Below are 19704 nucleotides of genomic sequence, written 5' to 3'. Positions count from 1 at the left end.
TGGTTATGGCATCTCACGTATGGCCATTTGAATTTCAATAGCTTGAAGATTCTAACATCAAATGTATTGGTTCTTGGATTGCCTAAGGTTGAAGAGAATAAATAGATTTGTGAAGGATGTGCAAAAGGGAAGCATGCAAGGGAATCATTTCCAAAAGGAAATCCATAGAGGCCCCATCACCCACTTCAGCTTATTCATTCAAATATTTGTGGTCCTATGCAAACACAAAGCTTGGGTAAGTCATGATATTTCATTAATTTTATTGATGATTACGCATACATGTGTTGGGTGCATTTTTTGAAGACTGAGGATGAAGCCTTTGATACATTCAAGAGGTTTAAAGATCATGTAGATAATGAGAAAGGGAATATAATCAAATGTTTGAGAACAGATTGTGGAGGAGAATTTTGCTCAAAATATTTTTACAATTTTTGTGAGATGAATGGGATCAAAAAGCAACCTACAACTGCATACACACCTCAACATAATAGAGTGGTTGAAAGGAAGAACCCTACTGTGGTATAAATGGAAAGGAGCATGTTACAAACCAAGGGTTTGAGAAAATCCTATTGGGTTAATTCAGTTGCTACAACAGTCTATATTCTCAAAAGGAGTCCTACAAGTGTCCTAGACAAGATGACTCCATTTGAAGCATGATATGAGAAAAGGCCTAATGTAAATCATTTTAAGTTTTTTGGTTGTTTTGTTTATGTTCATATCCCTAATCAAAATAGGAAAAAGTTAGATGTTAAATGTGAATCATTCATTTTTGTGGGTTATAGTGAGGAAAGAAAAGCTTATAGATTATTCAATCCTATTACTAATAAGATTCTTGTTTCAAGAGATGTGATTTTCAATGAAGGGTGAGTTTATGGTCATCAAAAAACTCATGTTGAAAAGCCAAAATCAGTTTTGGATGATGATATTATTGCTAATAATGATAATGAGTAGCTAGCTAATAGATCTATTTCAAGGTCACCAAGCCCACCAAGTAGCCCCTCATCAATTTCAAGTGCAAGTCCATCCTCAAGTCCAAGTTCAAGTCCTCCAAGAAAGGTAAGAAGATTAAGTAATATCTATCAGAGGTGTCAAAATAAAACACATGAAGAAGATCCAATAGAGATGAATTCCATTCATGGGAATGAGACATGGGAGCTTGTAGAGCTCCACATGAGAAGTAGAAGATTGGCACAAAATGGGTCTACAAGATCAAGTATAATAGTGATGGGAGTGTTGAAAGATACAAGCCAAGATTGGTTGCTAAAGGTTTCACTCAAAGGTATGACTTGATTATGAAGAAGCTTTTCCACCAATAGAAAGATGAGAAACTATTAGAATGTTAATCTCTCTTGTAGCTCAAAATAAATGGACTACTCATCACATGGATGTGAAAAGTGCATTCTTGAATGGGTACTTAGAAGAAGAGGTATATATGGCACAACCACAAGGTTTTGAAGTTTGAAATGCAAAGAATATTATGTATACAAGTTGAAGAAGGCTTTATATGGCCTAAAGAAAGTACCATGTTCATGGTATGCAAGGATTGATGGATATTTTCAATAGAATGGTTTCCAAAGAAGTAAGAATGAACCTACCCTTTATTACAAGCAAGAAGTTAATGATATTCTCATTGTGATTTTGTATGTTGATGATTTTCTATATATGGGTAGTTGTTCAGAGATGAAAGATGAATTCAAAGTTGCTATGATGAATGAATTTGACATGAAATATTTAGGTTTCATGAAATATTTTCTTGGCATGAAGGTTTATCAAGATAAGATGAAATTTTTATTTGCCAAACCAAGTATGCAATGGATATGTTGAAGAAGTTTGATATGTCTGATTGTAAACCTCTCTCCATTCCAATTGCTCATGGAGTTGTCTTGTGTAGAGATGATGATGTTGAAAGTGTTGATGAGACATCATACAGAAGTATTGTTGGGACTTTGACGTTTTTAACTCATACAAGGCTTGATATTGCTTATTCAATTTCATTGGTTTCAAGGTATATGTAAAATCCATTAGAGGAACATATGAAGGAGGCTAAGAGAATTTTGAGGTATGTGAAAAGAGCTCTAAATTTTGGCATTCACTATTCTTCTAATAAGTTTGAGCTTGTTGGCTTCAATGATTCAAATTGGGGAGGTAGTTTAGATGACCAAAAATCCACATCTGGTAATTTTTTTTCCTTGGGTTCTAGTTTAATCAAGTGGAGTTCAAAGAAACAAAGCATGGTTTCTCTCTCTTCTAAAGAAGTGGAATATGTTGTAGTTACTTCAATAAACACACAAGTGTTATGGCTCAGAAAACTTCTTGAAGAAATTGGTGAGATTTAGATTCAACCTACTGTGATATTTTGCGACAACATCAATGCAATTAAAATCGCCAAAAATATAGTTCATCACAACAAGACCAAGTACTTTGATTTGAGATAGCATTCCATTAGAGATTTAGTATAGAAGAAAGCGGTTGAATTGAATTACATCAGCACAAAGGAGAAAATTGTAGATATCTTCATGAAAGTGATTGCAAAGGATCATTTTTTGACTCTCAAAGATAATATTATGAGTCCTCTTAGAATGAAGGGGGGGTATAAAGATTGATGTCTAGATGACTATATCTCTATGGTTGCAAACTCCAACTCCACCATTCCACTGCACGTCAACTTAGTTTGCCTCAAATCTGCATTATTAATTTCATGTGCATTCTTAGGAGAGTTTTAGATTGTAGTTGTTAATTTTCTTAATCAAATTTGGAGAATAAACGCTTGTCTCCCCATGCATAGTTGACAAGTAGTTAAGTCCAGTAAAGCATATGCACATGCTTAATATTTGCTAGTTTGTTTCAATTAATTTAGGAGTTTAAGCTAGAGTCTATGGTGGCATCAAAATAGATAAAATGATATTTGTATTTTATTTTTATATGCAAACCTAATATGTGCTCTAATTAGAGACAACTACAATTTTAAAAAAAGGTTAGTTTTTTTATTTGGTTCAATATTGTGTTCTCTTTGTTCTAAAACAGAGCCTCCATGTTCTGTTTTCTTATGGTATCATGTTTGGCATTTTTTTTCCCTTTGGTTGTTGTAGCTATAGTTTCTACAAATAAATCGTTTAGAATCAATGCCAATGCTACCCTATAAAAAACAATGAGAATGTGCAAGACTATTTACGTGGCCCCATTCATTCAATCTTGAAAACAATAGAACTGAATTTTAAGAAAATCTAAATGAAAACTAAGAAAAAGAGGGAAAAAAAACTGCAAATAATTTTGAATAGAAAAGAGACAAGAAGTGCACCCCTGTATTTTGAATGGACATTTTTTGTTTCATTTCCCTACTCCTCCCTCTCTTAGTGTCAACCTACTCCTTGTGCCCACTCTATGAGCGTCATCATCCCTCCAATGCCTTCAAATGTACTTTCAAATTTTCTCTACAAATTTTGTAAATAAATATCATAAAAAAATCTGAGCAGGAGAAATATTTCAAATTCTGTATGATACTGACCAAACATCTGTCAAGTCCTCTTGATTTAAAATTCAAAACATGCTATTGATGTATGTCTTATCATGGCATATTATACATAAATACATAGATATACATGTCATTTTTTGTGTTAGATTAGTTAGTGGCATTTCCTATCATGTCAGGAACTAATAATAATAATCTTTCTCTAAAGTTTCCACTTGCTTGTTATGAATACCACATTATAACTTCTCAGTAATGTAGTGTCGTGGACTTTTTCATGAAGCTACCACATGTCGTGAGGGTTACCACAACCTTTTTTTGTTGAAACCCATACCCTTATATTATTTATTATAATTTTATTTTTTGCTACTGACCATGAACCATTTATTAACATATTTTTATATCTCTATTAGAAAGATGAAATTATTGTCTACATTAGCTATGTAGTGTCTGCCCCTAAGTCACATTTCTGATATCATTGCCAAACTCTTTTAGGCCAATTTATGTTTGATGATTAGTATTATTATTTTAGAGATTATCAAATGTTGATTTACACTCAGTTTATTATATGATGAGATTACTTGGTACTCTATATTTCATGCATGTATGATGATTATTCAATATTTTCAGTTATCGATGATGATTAGTTAGATGGTTTATTATTCCATGTGCTTCTTATGGATACTTACCCTATATTGCATGTGTATGGTGTGCGTGTTTGTTTTATTTATGTATGGTGTTTCTGATGTGGTTAAGGAAGGGAGTCGTAGTCACCTGCTAGTCGGGATCTACACGATGCACCACTTCCTGCCATTGTCTGTTTAGCTTAGAATATTGTGTTTGTACATGCGTGGATTTTATGCAGGTTGCAGGTACCGGGTATCGACTTCGATGAATTGCCAGGATGAGCGTACCCTATCGCATTGTCTCAATGGTAAGAGAGGGGAGATAAACTCTTAAGTCCAAATCCTAAACCCTTTAGCCAATTGTCCTAATTGATAATTAGGACAAGTATCTGAGTTAAGTACCCTCTGAATGCATCAAAGGATGTAATTTCGTGATTATAACCCTTTTTGTTTGATTTAGTATGTGTTTTTCTATGATGGGTTTTCGTATGTTGTTATATGAGTCCTTGATGTGTTTTCTATTAATTAAGTCTAATTAAAAGATTAATTAATGATTTAATTTAATAGAGAATTAATATGATGTCTTTAATATTTAATTAATTGAGAAATTAATTAAATAAAAGAATTAAATTTAGAGATAAAAGTTCAAAGATAAATTTAGAACAGGATAATATTTATTTAATTTAATGATAATATATTCGGAGTTCATTTTTAAATAAATGCTAAATATTATTGTTATTTAAATTAATTAAATATGTTATCAATTAAGTTCTAAAATAAATTAAAAGTTGAAAGATATTAAATTATTAAGAATTCTAGATCGCATGATCTAAGCATGAGTTTAAATATGAGAATTAAATTAAAAGATTAAATTATAGAAATTAATAATGTTATTTTAAATTTTTTTAAAGTGCACATAAGATTAAAGTAATAAATTAATTTAAAATAGAAGTCAAGTGGAATATTAAATAAAGTTATTTAATAATTCAACTTAATGTGCATGAAAGTTGAATGCAAAATAAAAGAAAAGATAATAAAAGTTAATTTGGAGTTAACTGAGTTGTGCAAAGAGTCTTCTCGGGTAAACGCATAATTAGTGCCCCGATTTGAGGAGAAATTGCTTAGCACAACTTTTGGGGGGTTCATTTTTGGGATATACGAAGTTGGACGGGAATTTTTGGGGAGACAACTTTTGGAAGCGAAATTCAGAAGGCTAATACCAAAGAAAGATTTTCAGAAGAAGGTTATTGAAGAGGAGCGAATTCTCTTACAGTTTTTGGAGATTGCATAATAGCATCAGGTTGAGGTAGGGTCTTGTGTTTGATCATGGGTTGAATTATGCAATTTGATAATCTTGTCTTCTTCGTGCTTGTGGATTATCAATCCGAATTGTCTGGATTTCGTTGTTTGATTCTTTCGCTCTCTTATGAACCTTATGATACTATATTGTATTTCACCTATATAATAAAATTGGAAGAATAAATCAATTTGAAACCCTTGTTCTAGATGATAGATTTTTACAAATTAAACTAGGGAGAGCTTTTGAAAGAACAAAAAATCTTGATTAGAGAATTGTATTAAAATGAAAGAAAAGAAATTTGTTATATAATTTTTATACTGAAAAAAAAGACGATATTCTTTTAAAGAATATTTTAATATAGAGATCTGAGTGATTAGTTCTATCAAATTAAAATTTCAATCATGTATTTAAATAAATATATATATATATATTTAAAAAAATAAAAAAAAATAAAAAAGAAAGTCTAAAACAATGTTCATAAAATTAAATATATTTGAAAAGTAATAATATAAAATTTTAAAACAATTAAAATATATATATATATATATATATATATATATATATATATATATATATATATATATATATATATATATATATATATATATATATATATATATATATATATATATATATATATATATATATATATATATATATATATATATATATATTATGAGTAAGGGAGGGGGCGGGAATAACCACACCCCCCCATACCTGTTTTAAAGACTGCCGCCGGCAATCTGCTAGCGCAGGCCCTGCGTCAGCAGGCCTGCCGCGCCGGCCATATTAAAAGGCTGATGGCCTATTTTAATTAAATAAAGTTTTAATTATGTTTTTTGATTATTATTAGTATTTTTAATAATATTAATTGTAATTAGTTATTATTTTAATTAATAATATTTATTAAAAAAATGTTTTAATGATATTATTAATTATTATTAAATAAAATTATTAATAAGATTATTAATAATTCTTAATTATTATTTAAATGGAAGTATTAACAAAGTTTTATTATTTTTTATTTAAATAATAATGTATTTAAAATAAGATTATTTTAATTATTAAAATTATTAGTAATTATATTAATTATTAATAATTGATAATTATAGAAGTTGGTAATATAAGGATGGGTTAAGGGATATATTGTAATTCATAAGTACCTAAATTATACACTGGAAACGAGAATAGAAACCCGTACATTTGAATTAACATTATATTATTAAGATTAAATCAAATTGTGAGACTATTCTATATTTCTATGTGTTATCTGTATTATGGGGTGTTTAGGTTTTGTCCTAGCATTGACCAATCCTAGGTTGTTACCAGAGGCTCGGGGATTATGTGAATGTGATGTTATGTTGTTTTGATCTCGATCTTTTAAACGCAACCCTGTTGATGTGTTGATATGCTCTATGACATGTTTGTGATTACTGTTTGTTATTGCTTTCCAGTTTGCTTGTGTGAAGCTAAGATGTATGTATTTAAGATACCTGACTTAACCATTTTCGAGTCTCGATCAGTTATATTTGATAACCATTTTTGAGTCTCGATCAGTTATACTTGGATTTCTTTTCGATCGCTTGAGAGGACTGAAGTGTTTGTTATGTTCTTGATGATGTCATGTTTTGACTTGACCATTTTGGAGTCTTCGATCAGTATTGTAATTTACTATTGGGATACTTTCTGGTTGCTCATTGGAGAACCATTAGATTTTTTGATCTATCATTGATGCCTTCAGTTGCTGATAGAGAACTGTCATGGTCATATGATTATTATTTGGTGCTTATCTGTTGCTCATGAAGAACTGATGTAGTTTTGTGGCTTATCTTTTATGATGTCTTTTCAGTTTCTTGTATAGGACTGAGGTGGTTTTATTATGATTCTTTGATTTATGATTTCATGAGCCTAGGGTAGGTTATCTATGTGTAGAGTCGAGAAGTGGCTTGCAATGGGGATCGAGGCCCTAAGAGGCTGCCTGGAGTAACCCATTGTAAGTTGTTTTAATAAGTGAAAACATTTATACTAAATGAGGGAAAATGAACCTAACAAGATAATTGTATGTTCTCTCCCATGCCTTGAGTGCTAGTACAGACTAGGATGGGGTAGAGAGAACGCTTGGTTATGACCTTGCACTCCATAGTATGCCTCGTCAGTACGAGAGGATACTAGTGGCCGCAAGGATCAGTAGGGACTCGGGATTCCTAAGGGATTGCTCGGGTAACTTCTACATGACTTTTGTGATGACACTTTCCCGCTTGCATATTAGGTTTCCTACGTGTCTTGTGGTACCTCTGGGATTTAGATGTCGATATTTTTAGGAACCCTTGAGTTAGCATACTTTTAGGATTTCTAGACTTAGAGAGTACTTGTGTTTTGTGTTTTGATACCTTGTTTGGGACTTGAGACTATCTCCTCAGCGTGGTGGGAGTGGACCATTTAGGTTCCACGTGGTCGGGTGGTAGTGCTTTTACTCTTACCATTGAGATCCGTTCCATGATCACCGTGGCTGGAGTTTTCGTGATTGGCATTTATCTTCACTATGTTCTTGGATTATTATGATGGATGGTTAGATTTTATGATAGATGTTTTATCATTATGGATGTATGGATGTATCATGTATGGTGAATAGATTCATATATATTTTTTACTGTACCTTGTATCATGGATTTGAGGATGTTGTATCTTTATCTTTACATATGTATATTCTTTTAAGCCTTTCATTCCCTGTGACTTGTACAGAGGATGATTGAGCATTCCGAATTAATTTGCCAAGAGGCATTCGAAAAAAATGTATATTATGGACATGGGACTTTCTGATTATTCTTTCATATGTATGTGATAGTTGTTAGACTTAGAATTAATTAAATTTAAACATGACTCAACGTCTTGGGATCCTTAGGAAATGTAACTTGCAATGTATGTTGTCGATGATTACATGTTATTGCTTCCGCTACTATGTGTTTGATGTGTATGTTATACCTGCTTACTTTTTTTAAAAAAAATGTTTAGCAAACTTAGTGAAACTTTAGGTTAATTCTTTTGGATCCCTTGGCGGGGCGTTACAAGCTAATCAATTAAAAAAGACATTGTACTAATTTTAGTAACCATTTAGTGTATGAATAAGACCCTCAATGATACATGAATCCATAACCATATGATATTTGATCATTAAACATTATTTTGAAGGAGACATTTCAAATCAACTTAAGCAACTACCACTAACTTATCTCGTAAATTATTAAATAAAAAATTAAATAAAAAGTAATGTTTACAAAATATTTATATAATTTAGAAGTCACTTTTAATAGTTATTTATCTTGTGACTTTGGCACTCATTGATACTTCAATTTTTTATCCAAGAATGTTGAATTATTCGACATGATTTTGAAGAATACATTCCTAATACAATTGAACATTATTGTGACAAAGATATACCACATAAACAAATAAATAAAATTTTACCTTCAAACTATTATATGCTTTAAATTATAAGACTGGTACTTTTACAAAATAATGATAGAGGACTTTGATCATTCTTATCATTTACTATGTGTAACGATAAAAAATGCATACCTTATATCATCTCCTAAGTTTGTTATCTTTTATAATTCATTGAAAAATAAATAAAATGATTAAAAGATAATGAAAGTATATTTTAATAATTTTACTATTACTCTACTATTGGGAACTTTTTGATATTTTAAAATTAATAAAAATCTAACATGAAACATAAATAAAAATATTTTTTATCAACTTTTATACTTTACTATTTGTAGTAGTGAAAATAGTATCTCTTACACTTTAGTATATCTAACACTTTCCCTTTTGTTTTGGGCTCACATTACTTTATTTTGTCTCCTTTCCATTTATTTTAGTTTTCAAAATTTTATTTTATCATTTGCATAATCATTATAGTAAAAGTGACATATTTCAATGAAAAGATAGTGAATAATTTGATCTTTATCTAATTTCATCTATATACAATTCCAAGAACTACTTCCAACTTTCAATTCATGTATCCATTGACTTACATTAGATCAATACTCCATGTCAAAAATATTCTCTAGACATAAACTAAATAAAATAAAAATAAAGAAAAATAATTATTCATTAGAATTTTAAAATCAAATAAGATTTTAAACCCTAGAAATAAATTGGCATTTATCACAACATATTTGTAATATAACTTTAACTAAATTCAATAACTATTAATTCTGATAGGCATTCTACAATGAAGAAAGGGTGGACTTGGAGTGTGTTAATGTTAACTTTTATCTTTCTAGATTAAACTTGACAACCATCTACATGTCAAAATTTCAAATTTTATTATAAACAGATTATACTTTAAATATAATTTAATAAACACCACATAAAATATTTATTAAAATTACAATATTTAGAGATACAAATCGTGAATTTTTTTTAGAAATTAAAATAAAAAGATTAAGTTAGTATTAAAAAATAAATGGAGAAAAAGGAAATACAAATAATTTTGGATGTAGTAAATTAAATTTTAATCATTTTGTAGTGGATATCTATCTTCATTTCTTTAGATAGATTTATTTAAGATATATATACCGATGAAATAAATTGACATTTGTCACAACATATTTGTAATATGACTTTAGATAAATCTAATACTTTTAATAATAGATAGATAAAAGATCTAAAATAATTATTTTCTCCTTTAAAAGCTCTTATTCCAAGATTAAATGGGAAACCTAAGATAAAATTCCCTTTGAATCCATGTTTGTAGATTGCATATAAATTTTGAATGAGTTGGTGGAAGTTAAGACAATATTGTCAAAATTGTCTTAATCGAAGAGAGAAAATTTGCATCCTTTCAATAATTGCTTATCATGTGGACTACCAAAAATGAGGAAGTCAATAAAGAAAGTGAAGGTTGAAGGTAAGACAATATTCTCAAAATTGTCTTAATCAAAGAGAGAAAATTTGCGTCCTTTCAATAATTGCTTATCATGTGGACTACCAAAAATGAGGAAGTCAATAAAGTAAGTGAAGGTCCAATGGCATTAATGGAAACTTCTTTAATGTGTACAATTGGTCGTTGATCGGTAGTCACTGGATTTAATATAGTTGTCTTTTACAAATATGAATTTAAAAGAGTATTTTAGTACAATGTATTAAGAAATTGTAAGGAGAAATCATTCTTAATTGTTAGAATACAATTTTTCCAAAACTAAAAGTTTAGGGACGTGAGATAAGTGTTTTATTTTTAAATTTATTTCTTATTTTTAATTTCTATTTTCTAATTGATGAGTTTTATTAAATTTTCAATTCAAAAATAATAGAAATTATAAGATAAGTATCAATTAATAGCATTCAATTATCATGAGGTGTAAGTATGACCACTCTCACTTAATATTGTATTTAGAATAGACCAACGTGGTTGTCTTAACATTGGAGTAAGAGGAGATCTGTCTTGCAAATAATCTTAGTCTCCAAGGAAGCTCTTAGTCTGATTAATTTGCAATTCTAGAAAAAAAAATCAAAATTTATGATAGTACAATTTTTTAAAATTTTTTTACTAATTTCCCACTTTTAAAACATGAATTAATGTTTAAACTTCTAATATTCAATTATTTAATCCCTAGAAAATAGTGTACACTAAATGTATCTTTCTATTTACTAATATATTTTTTATCAATTTTTTTCCTTTTAAAAAATATAACAAATTCTTGATATTAATGATATCTCTAATAGACACTAATAAGCACATATAAAATACAATATGCTACCAAAATTTTGTGTGAAATTATATATTATAATAATTTTTAAAATTGTATATATTATTACAATTACTTCTATCTTTTAATTATAATTAACTATTCTATATTATTATTATAATAAATTATATATTCTATCCATAATAAATATAATATAGATTATATTATCTATATCATAATTGTAGTGGAATGGATATTTTAATGATTAAAAATAAAATATAAAATAATTTATGTAAAAGATTATTTTAATATACAAATTTTTAATAAAACGTTATTAAAATTTCATTTTCCTTCTATTTATTTAAATGACAATCCAATACTTAGTAATAATAATAATTCAATATTTTGATATTTCATATTTTTTCGTGAATCTAAACAAAATGTATTTCATATTTCTTTTTATGATATATAAAAAATATTGTGAAAAATATTAAGGTGAACAAATTTTTTTGTATCATTAGTAACATTTACTGGAGGAAACGGTGGCAATTATGAATGTGGAGGTCAAGGAGCTAAGAGAGAAAATGATGGTCATGGAGGAAAGGTTTGGCCTTTTGTCCAAATTCACCATCAAAGTGACCCATGTAATGGCTACCACCCTACAATTGCTTCAAGGTAACGAGGATGAGGGTCTAAACAAGGAGGGCTCCAAATTACTGTTCGAGTTCCTGGTGGAAAACAAGGCGAATGTCCTCCTCAAGGGGAAAGGCGATGGGAAGGCTAACTAGTGCCTTGTCCCCTCCTTTGGTTTCTTTATATGTTCTTGGTTTTTTGGGTGGATCACTGACCTAGTTAGTTTTAAAGCAATGATGTCTTTGTTTAAAAACTTGTTATGTTTGAACTGGTGTTGGTTATGGTACTCAGATATTTTGTCAATTGTTTTGAAATTTTATCTTAGGTTATTCAAGTTATGTTTTTGGTGTGTTAAGTTGGGTTAGGGGTTGTTTTTTGTCCACTCGCTCGGTTGGGAATCTACTAGTAATTGGTTGGTTTGACTTTTTGTAAGGGCTAGACCACTTCTTTTGGCTACTTAATATTTCAAAAATATTCACATGTTACTAGCTAAGCAATAAATATGTTATCTCATTGATTTAAAATAAATAACTGTATTTGAGAAAAGGAGAGACACATTACCATAGCTCTTAGAATTAATAGGGAACATTGAATAGTACAATTCAACCAAAGAGTTTGGCAAAGGGTAAACATGTGGAATACTAATCCATAGTACAAATGATAGAAACTTGCACTATTAGTATATAATACAAGAAATAATATACTTCAAATGAAAAATGAAAGATATGTGTAATGATTTTTTAATACAATTAAATAATTAAAAGTTAATTATGTTATCAAACTAAATTCCATAATCATAAGCTTTTGCCCATGTTTCTCTAACCATAGAACAAATCTACATCCATTTTTTACAAAAGGTAGAGACTCTAGCTCCATCAGAGCTTTTATTATACATAATGGTAGTTTTTTTAAATTAATAATATATAATTAAATTAATATGTTTTGCATTATGTTTCAGGATTTATCATTAATAATGCATTTATATTTTTTTTTAATATGATTTTTTAAGTGGAATTTAAAATATGTTTATATATAAAAATTGATATAGTTGATTTAAAGTTCTTGTTATTTTAATGGATAGTGAAAAAATCACAATTCATGTTTTCTTGTTTTTATATAGTTTCCTAAGTCTATTTTGAATTAAGATTATGATAGCGATGGATAGTTTTTTAATAAGGAGCAATACATGGATTATATATTGAAGGATTTGATAAGAAAAAATCCATAGATCCAATAGAACATTTGTATGCAAGAACCTATCATAGAGAAGAAAAAGGCAAGAGAAGGAAAGGGTTTGGCTCTGAAATACGCAAGAATATATTATCAAACAAAAAGAATAAGAGAAATATACAATATATCAATCCTTATAGAAGGAAGCCTGTTAATGGACCTTCAAGGGATGATCCTCAACAAAGAAAGGAAATTTGATTTTGGCAACCACCAAAGGAAGGATGGATAAAAAAAAATTCTGATGGGGTTGCTCGAGGAAACCTGGGTATATCAGGTTGTGGATGCATAGCATGAGACCACGAAGGTAAATCCATAGCATTTGTGGCTAAACTATTAAGGGATGGAACTAGTAATGTGGTTGGATGTGAAGTAGCTATGGAGGCTTTAGTATTAGGAGTTAAACTAGGTATCCATTGAGTGCATCTAGAAGGAGATTCAGAGATTATTATTAATGAAATCAAGAAAGGGAAGTTAGATTCTTGACATCTTGACAAGCACATTAGCCAGATAAAGTGACTACTAATAGAGTTCAAGGAATTCGAGATATCTCATGTTTACAGGGAGGAAAACAAAGTGGCAAATAAGTTGTCCAACTTGGGAACGAATCTCTCTTTTGGGAACTAGCATGAAATTTTTGAAGACCTTAGGTTTCTCAATTTGGAATGAGGATGTAGTGTATTGAAGTGGCTTCATGAGTGAATGATTGTTTTAAAGGAGTATCGCTCAATTATGAATTTGATCCTCTATTTTGAAGGACACTCATGATGAAGTAATCCCTCACATGTGACAGAGGATCTGTAATCATGAATCAACAACTCTCAAAGTATGGGCTTCCAGATCTTTCGAGGGCATGATTTTAAGGAGGGTGGGGTCTTTTTTTAGTAGGAGAAGTTGCAGAGTGACTGAAAATGGAGGCCAACTTTTCTTTAGAATTAGACAATCAAACTCATGCATATGAAGGAAGGAACTTAGCGAGGCATTTGAAGAACATCTTTCTTTTTGACAACCAAGAATTCATGAGTGGTATTATGGAGATGTTCATCTCAAAATACTTCCAAACCTATTGGAGGAGAAGGACCAACCTAGATATAGCATCCCTCTTTGTGGCTCTGGTTACCTATGTAACCTTTTATAAAGAAATAGGATATCAGAATGCGACAGTTCAACATCGATAACAAAAAAAAAAAAGGTATTTGTGTTTAAAATTTAAAGATGATGTAAACTGATGAAATGTGTAGAATTGGATGATTTTTATGCCTATAATTTTTATAATTTTTTTGACTAAGAATTTATTCTTTTTTTTAATTTTGAAGACCATTTTTTTACTGTAAAAAATATAGGGTGTAGTTCTCGTCAAACAAGTATATGAAAATCATCTTTTTTTGTTCTAATTTTAAAATATCTTATAGATGACATGTATAGCTAGGGAACAAAAAAAGAAATAATCAACTTTTATGTATATTCTCTTTGTTATAAGTACTCAAGCTCAACCTTATCAGAATCCAATAGTTTTTTCCTCTTGTCAAAACTTCCCTATCAAATCTACACCTTTTTCAAAAAAAATTACATATTCATGAAGAAGACACTCTCCTCTAGAGATAAATATTATCTTTAAATTTTTTATATGATTTACTATTTTTTTCCTTTTCTGAGGGAGCATCTTCTGAGAAGTTGAAATATCAACTTATAATATTTTTAAATCATAACATATTATAACTAATCAAAACACTCATAAATTTATATAATGATGATATTGAATTTGAGGTCTATAAAACGGTATTTTTAGTTTTTGAAAAAAATTGAGTTTTGATAGAGAAATGAGATTTGACCAAAATAGGTTTTGGTATCCTAAATGGTGACACAAATCTAAGCTTTTACCCACAAGTATTATGAGCATATGCTTTATGAAGAATTTTTCTTTATCTTTATCTCTACATGGTTAAAAAAAATTATGAGTTGATAAGGGTGTTGTTGTAGGAGTTGATAAAATCTAACTCCGCAATCACCAAGATCACCTACATGCAAAATAACCTGTCGAAGGGAAACCAAGAAGGAAGAGGTGGAGCTTGGAAAAACCCTAAATGGACATGAGAGAGAGAGAGACAGAGAGAGAGAGAGAGAGAGAGAGAGAGAGAGAGAGAGAGAGAGACAGAGAGAGAGAGAGAGAGAGAGAGAGAGAGAGAGAGAGAGAGAGAGAGAGAGAGAGAGAATTGCAAAACAATGAAATTGTATTTACAATGGAATGCGTTGTTGATATAATGAGAGAGAGACCGCTTATAAAAGCCTCAAGGAAGCTTGTGGAACAAGCTAGAAGGTGGTAGAAGATAAGGTTGACAACCAGGCACTCTTCCACAAAAAGGTGGAATATGCTAGAAGAAAACAAACTCCCGTGTTGTCAACAACTAACCACTACAACTATTAAATACTAAATATTAAATAAATGCATTAACCTAAGTAAGCTTAAGTAAATAGAATAAATAATCAATAATTAATTAATTATTTACTCTAACAGCCCCCCTTAAGTGCAACTTAGGGGAATGCCTTAATCTCACAAAACTAAGATGAAATACAGAATGGGTCCCAGCAACAAGGTCATGTTAGGTACCCATGTACAATGCAAAGAGATGCAACCTCTGTAAATGGGGAAAGAGAGAAAACCACATGGGAAAAACCCTCCCCCAAAAAGAGGTAAGAACCTAGTGAAGAAATGAAGAAGCCTCCAACTAGGGGAATGTCAACTAAAATAGGAACAAGGAGTGATCATGGAGAACATCACTAAAGCACGAAGAAGTGGCAAAGTCTACCATCAGAAAGAAAAATGTTGATTTGAAGAACCTCAAAAGAAGGCATGAACTGAGCGTGTCTATATGGTAGATGATCCATCTCACCAAAATGCATAGGTAGCCAGCCACTGCAATCACCTCATATATAGGATCAACCACTGAATACATAGTTCACACTATTGAACCATCGAACCACAAATGGATTAGAACAACATCACAACCCCCCCTTAATGTAGATGGGGTGAGATGATAGGCAATTGAGAAGGTGGGCCAAAAATCTCTTGTAGACTAACCAAGAATGACGATAGAGGAAGAGGTACAAACACCTATAAAGACACAGTCACAATGATACTGCATGGGAAAATAAAAGGAAGAAGGCCTAAAATAGCAAACAAATATCCCCCCCATGGTGCTTTATAAAAAGGGTGTATGTACAACTGACTCAAAAATAATGTTCATGAACCCAAAATGCAAAAGTCACACTTTATCTTAGTGCGTGTACAAAAGAGCTTACAAATGATGTCTACAATAATCAGAACAAGGAAAAAAGCTAACACAAAAGATAGGATAGCCCAAAACAAAAGAAACCATTCTAGGAAAATGATCCTCAAACCTAAAACACCCAAAATATACACCATAAAGCAAAAATGCCAAAAACGTGATAGAAGGAACATGGGCTAGAATCTAAGGAAAAGGACTACATTTCTAAAAAGATGACAAAACTAGCTTTCCAAAAATATAACATTTTCAAAAAATTGATAGGGGACGCAAAATATATGCATGCCAAAGTCAAAAATAGAACTTCAAAATTCAACTAAAAAAATGGGAAAATAAACTACATCAAAACCTAAAAATACCTACACCAATATCTCTGTCTCGACGCTTCTTTTGAATTAGAAAAATACTTTCGTATACTTAGGTTATGGCCAAAAAATTGCAAGTAGGTCAAAAAATGACCCTAGAGATGTGCAAAAGGTGGATGATGCAGTGACATCATGTTGATGTCAACAAACTGCAGAATTAAAATTGATGATCTGCGATCTATCACAGCAAAAAAGAAGCCATGTGGCAAGTCCATGTAGTAGCCACATGGCAAAGTTGACATGGAAGGGGTGACATGGTGGATCCATGTGGCACCTAGGCCACGTGTCACCCCTACACTGTGCCAAGTGGAAAAATTGACACGTGGGCTACTAGTGTCCACACATGTGGGTGACTGGTCCAGAGTGGAGCCAAGTGGCACAAAAGTGGAGCAGAGGCAAAAAAAACTAAACGAGTAGCTAGTGTAGCGGCAAGATCACAGAGGAGCCACTGACCACAATGGCAAGATGATGGCATTGAGGTGGCCATGGGGTGCTGACTATAGACGGGCTATGCCGCGGCAGTTCTACAGTGTTGCACTAGTGGAGGAGGTTGTGGAGCAACGCAGGGGCAGTGCCATGGTGGCGCGGGGGTGCTACTGCAGCAACACTCCCAAAAAAAAATTATTTTTTTTTTGGCCGAAAATGTCCGTATGACTGTACGAAGAGCCTTGTGCCTAAAATTTGTTTTGCCTCCCAGAGCTTTGTCTCCAAAATCAAAATTTTTTATATGAATCCTAACTATAAACAACCTTCTAGATCTAATGGTAGTGTCCGTTTGGGTCCAAAGTGCCCTGAAGAAATGCTCTTCCCTCGGATTGAAGAAAAATGCACAAACAAACTAAGGTTTGTGTCTCCAAATCATGGCTTCAAAAATCCTTCAACCAAGCAGCGGCAGGGAGGCTCTGATACCATGTAGGAGTTGATGAAATCCAACTTTGTAGTCGCCAAGATCACCTACATGCAAAATAACCTGTCTAAGGGAAACCAAGAAGGAAGAGGTGGAGCTTGGAAAAACCCTAAACGAACATGAGAGAGAGAAAATATTGCAAAACGATAAAATTGTATTTATAATGGAATGTGTCATTGATACAATGAGAGAGAGACTACTTATAAAGGCCTCAATGAAGCTTGTAGAACAAGCTGAAAGGTGGTAGAAGATAAGGTTGACAACCAAGCACTCTTCCACAAAAAGGTGGAACATGCTAGAAGGGAACAAACTTTCGTGTTGTCAACAACTAACCACTACAACTATTAAATACTAAATATTAAATAAATACATTAACCTAAGTAAGCTTAAGTAAATAGAATAAATAATTAATAATTATTTATTTATTTACTCTAACAGGTGTGACCCTTCATTAGTGGTATCAAAGTAGGAGTTCTTTAGTGTGTAGAGAGATCACCAAGTGTGAGATAGTTTGCACCAGGACCCTAGGTTGGGTGAAGTTTTTTCTTAAGAGAGCTTAAGTATGGAGAATAGAAAAAAGAGGATGACTTTTGTGATTAAATGGATTTTGAGGATTCCCAAACTTGAGAAAATTAGAGAGAATGCAAGAATAAATATTACTAGATTTACAAGAGCAAGTGAATGAAATAGAAGAAGAGTTGAAAAGAGAAGTGTGCTTCATCAAAAAAGGGATCTTGATAATTATTTAGATGTAGAAAAGGAAGAAAGTGTAGTGGAGTGTCACACGTGTGATACAATAGGAGAGAAAGAGCATATGTATGAAGAGTGTTAGAGTAATAGGGTATTTTCTTATTATCTCAATTTTACTTAAGCTAAACTTTAGGCATATAATAATTATTTATTTTATTAATTATTATCATAAAACCTAGGTTAGACCTTTTAGAGTTTTGATCTCCTTTATAAGGATAGATCCCTCCTTTAAACATTCACTTTTTGATTAATAGAAATTTATCTTTTTTCTCATCAAGAATGTCTCCTCTGTGGATCTATGAATTCCAGCCTCCATAGCTTTTGCTCTTCTTTTTCTGTGACAAGTGTTTGCATACAGTGATCCTTGGGAGCTATGGAGTTGAGATTTTTTCAACTTCAACATGGTATTATAGCTACGTATTCAATATGTGTTCCTATGTATTAGGTGGATGTTGTGGATTGGTACCTAGGCATTTCACTGAGATAGATCATTTACCATATAAACTCTCTCTTTTTCATTCCTACTTTGGATGCAACCTTCTAAGTTTGATTGATCAACTCTTCAGGCTTTGGTTTTTTTTGTTAATCTCATTGTGATTTTGACAAAGTAGTGACAAAAAACTTAGTCATTATCTAGCAAAGAACATTGCAAGCCGAGAGTGCATAGTGTATGTCAAGCATAAGCCTCCAAAAAATAGATGTTGAGTAATATGATAGTTAGTGCCAAGCACTAGTATGTGTTGAGAAGTTAGTGTGTGCCAAGTCACTCAGGTGTCAAGAAAATAGAAGGAGTCAAGAAAATAGTGTGTGATGAGTGATTTAGGTGTTGAGCAAGAGTAAGTGTTGAATCATTCAGAAGTTGAGTATCATTATATAGAGCATAGTGAAGGCTGAGCATCAGAGTCTATTGATGTTGAGTTACTAGTCTTTGACATAGATGTTTGTTATGGCACAAAATTCTATGTAAACCATTTTTGGTTGACATGAACATAAAATTTAGATATTAAGAAATAAAGATCCAATCATATTATGAATCCCTATGCTAATACATGTAGCCAATCAAATAAAGGGAAGAGTTAGGCTACAATAAGGATCAACCAATACCATTGATTTTAACCTAGCCCATCTCCATAATTCCTACTTAAAGAGGTAAACCCTAAGTGGGAGTATGCATGTTAAGGAAGATGCAAAGAGAGCATTTCAATATGGAAATGTTGGCTAAGTTATGGAACTACAATGCAAAATCATCTTGAGAAGAATAGAGACAAACAATGAAAGGATAGAGAAGATATATTCGATCAGGAGGATCAAGAGATAACCATTAAAGAGGAGATCTAAAATCAAGAAAAAAGTTCCTAATTGAAGGATCAAGTGTTGAATCATTCTATTAGATGATACAAAGTAAATCTCTTAACAGAGTAATCCTAACAAGCTTTTGTAAATATCCTAACAAAGT

The sequence above is a fragment of the Cupressus sempervirens genome, chromosome 1 (genome assembly GCF_028749045.1).
Source record: "Cupressus sempervirens isolate cs-2001-9-10 chromosome 1, ASM2874904v1, whole genome shotgun sequence".
Lineage (NCBI taxonomy): Eukaryota > Viridiplantae > Streptophyta > Pinopsida > Cupressales > Cupressaceae > Cupressus > Cupressus sempervirens.
This window is presented reverse-complemented; position numbering follows the sequence as displayed.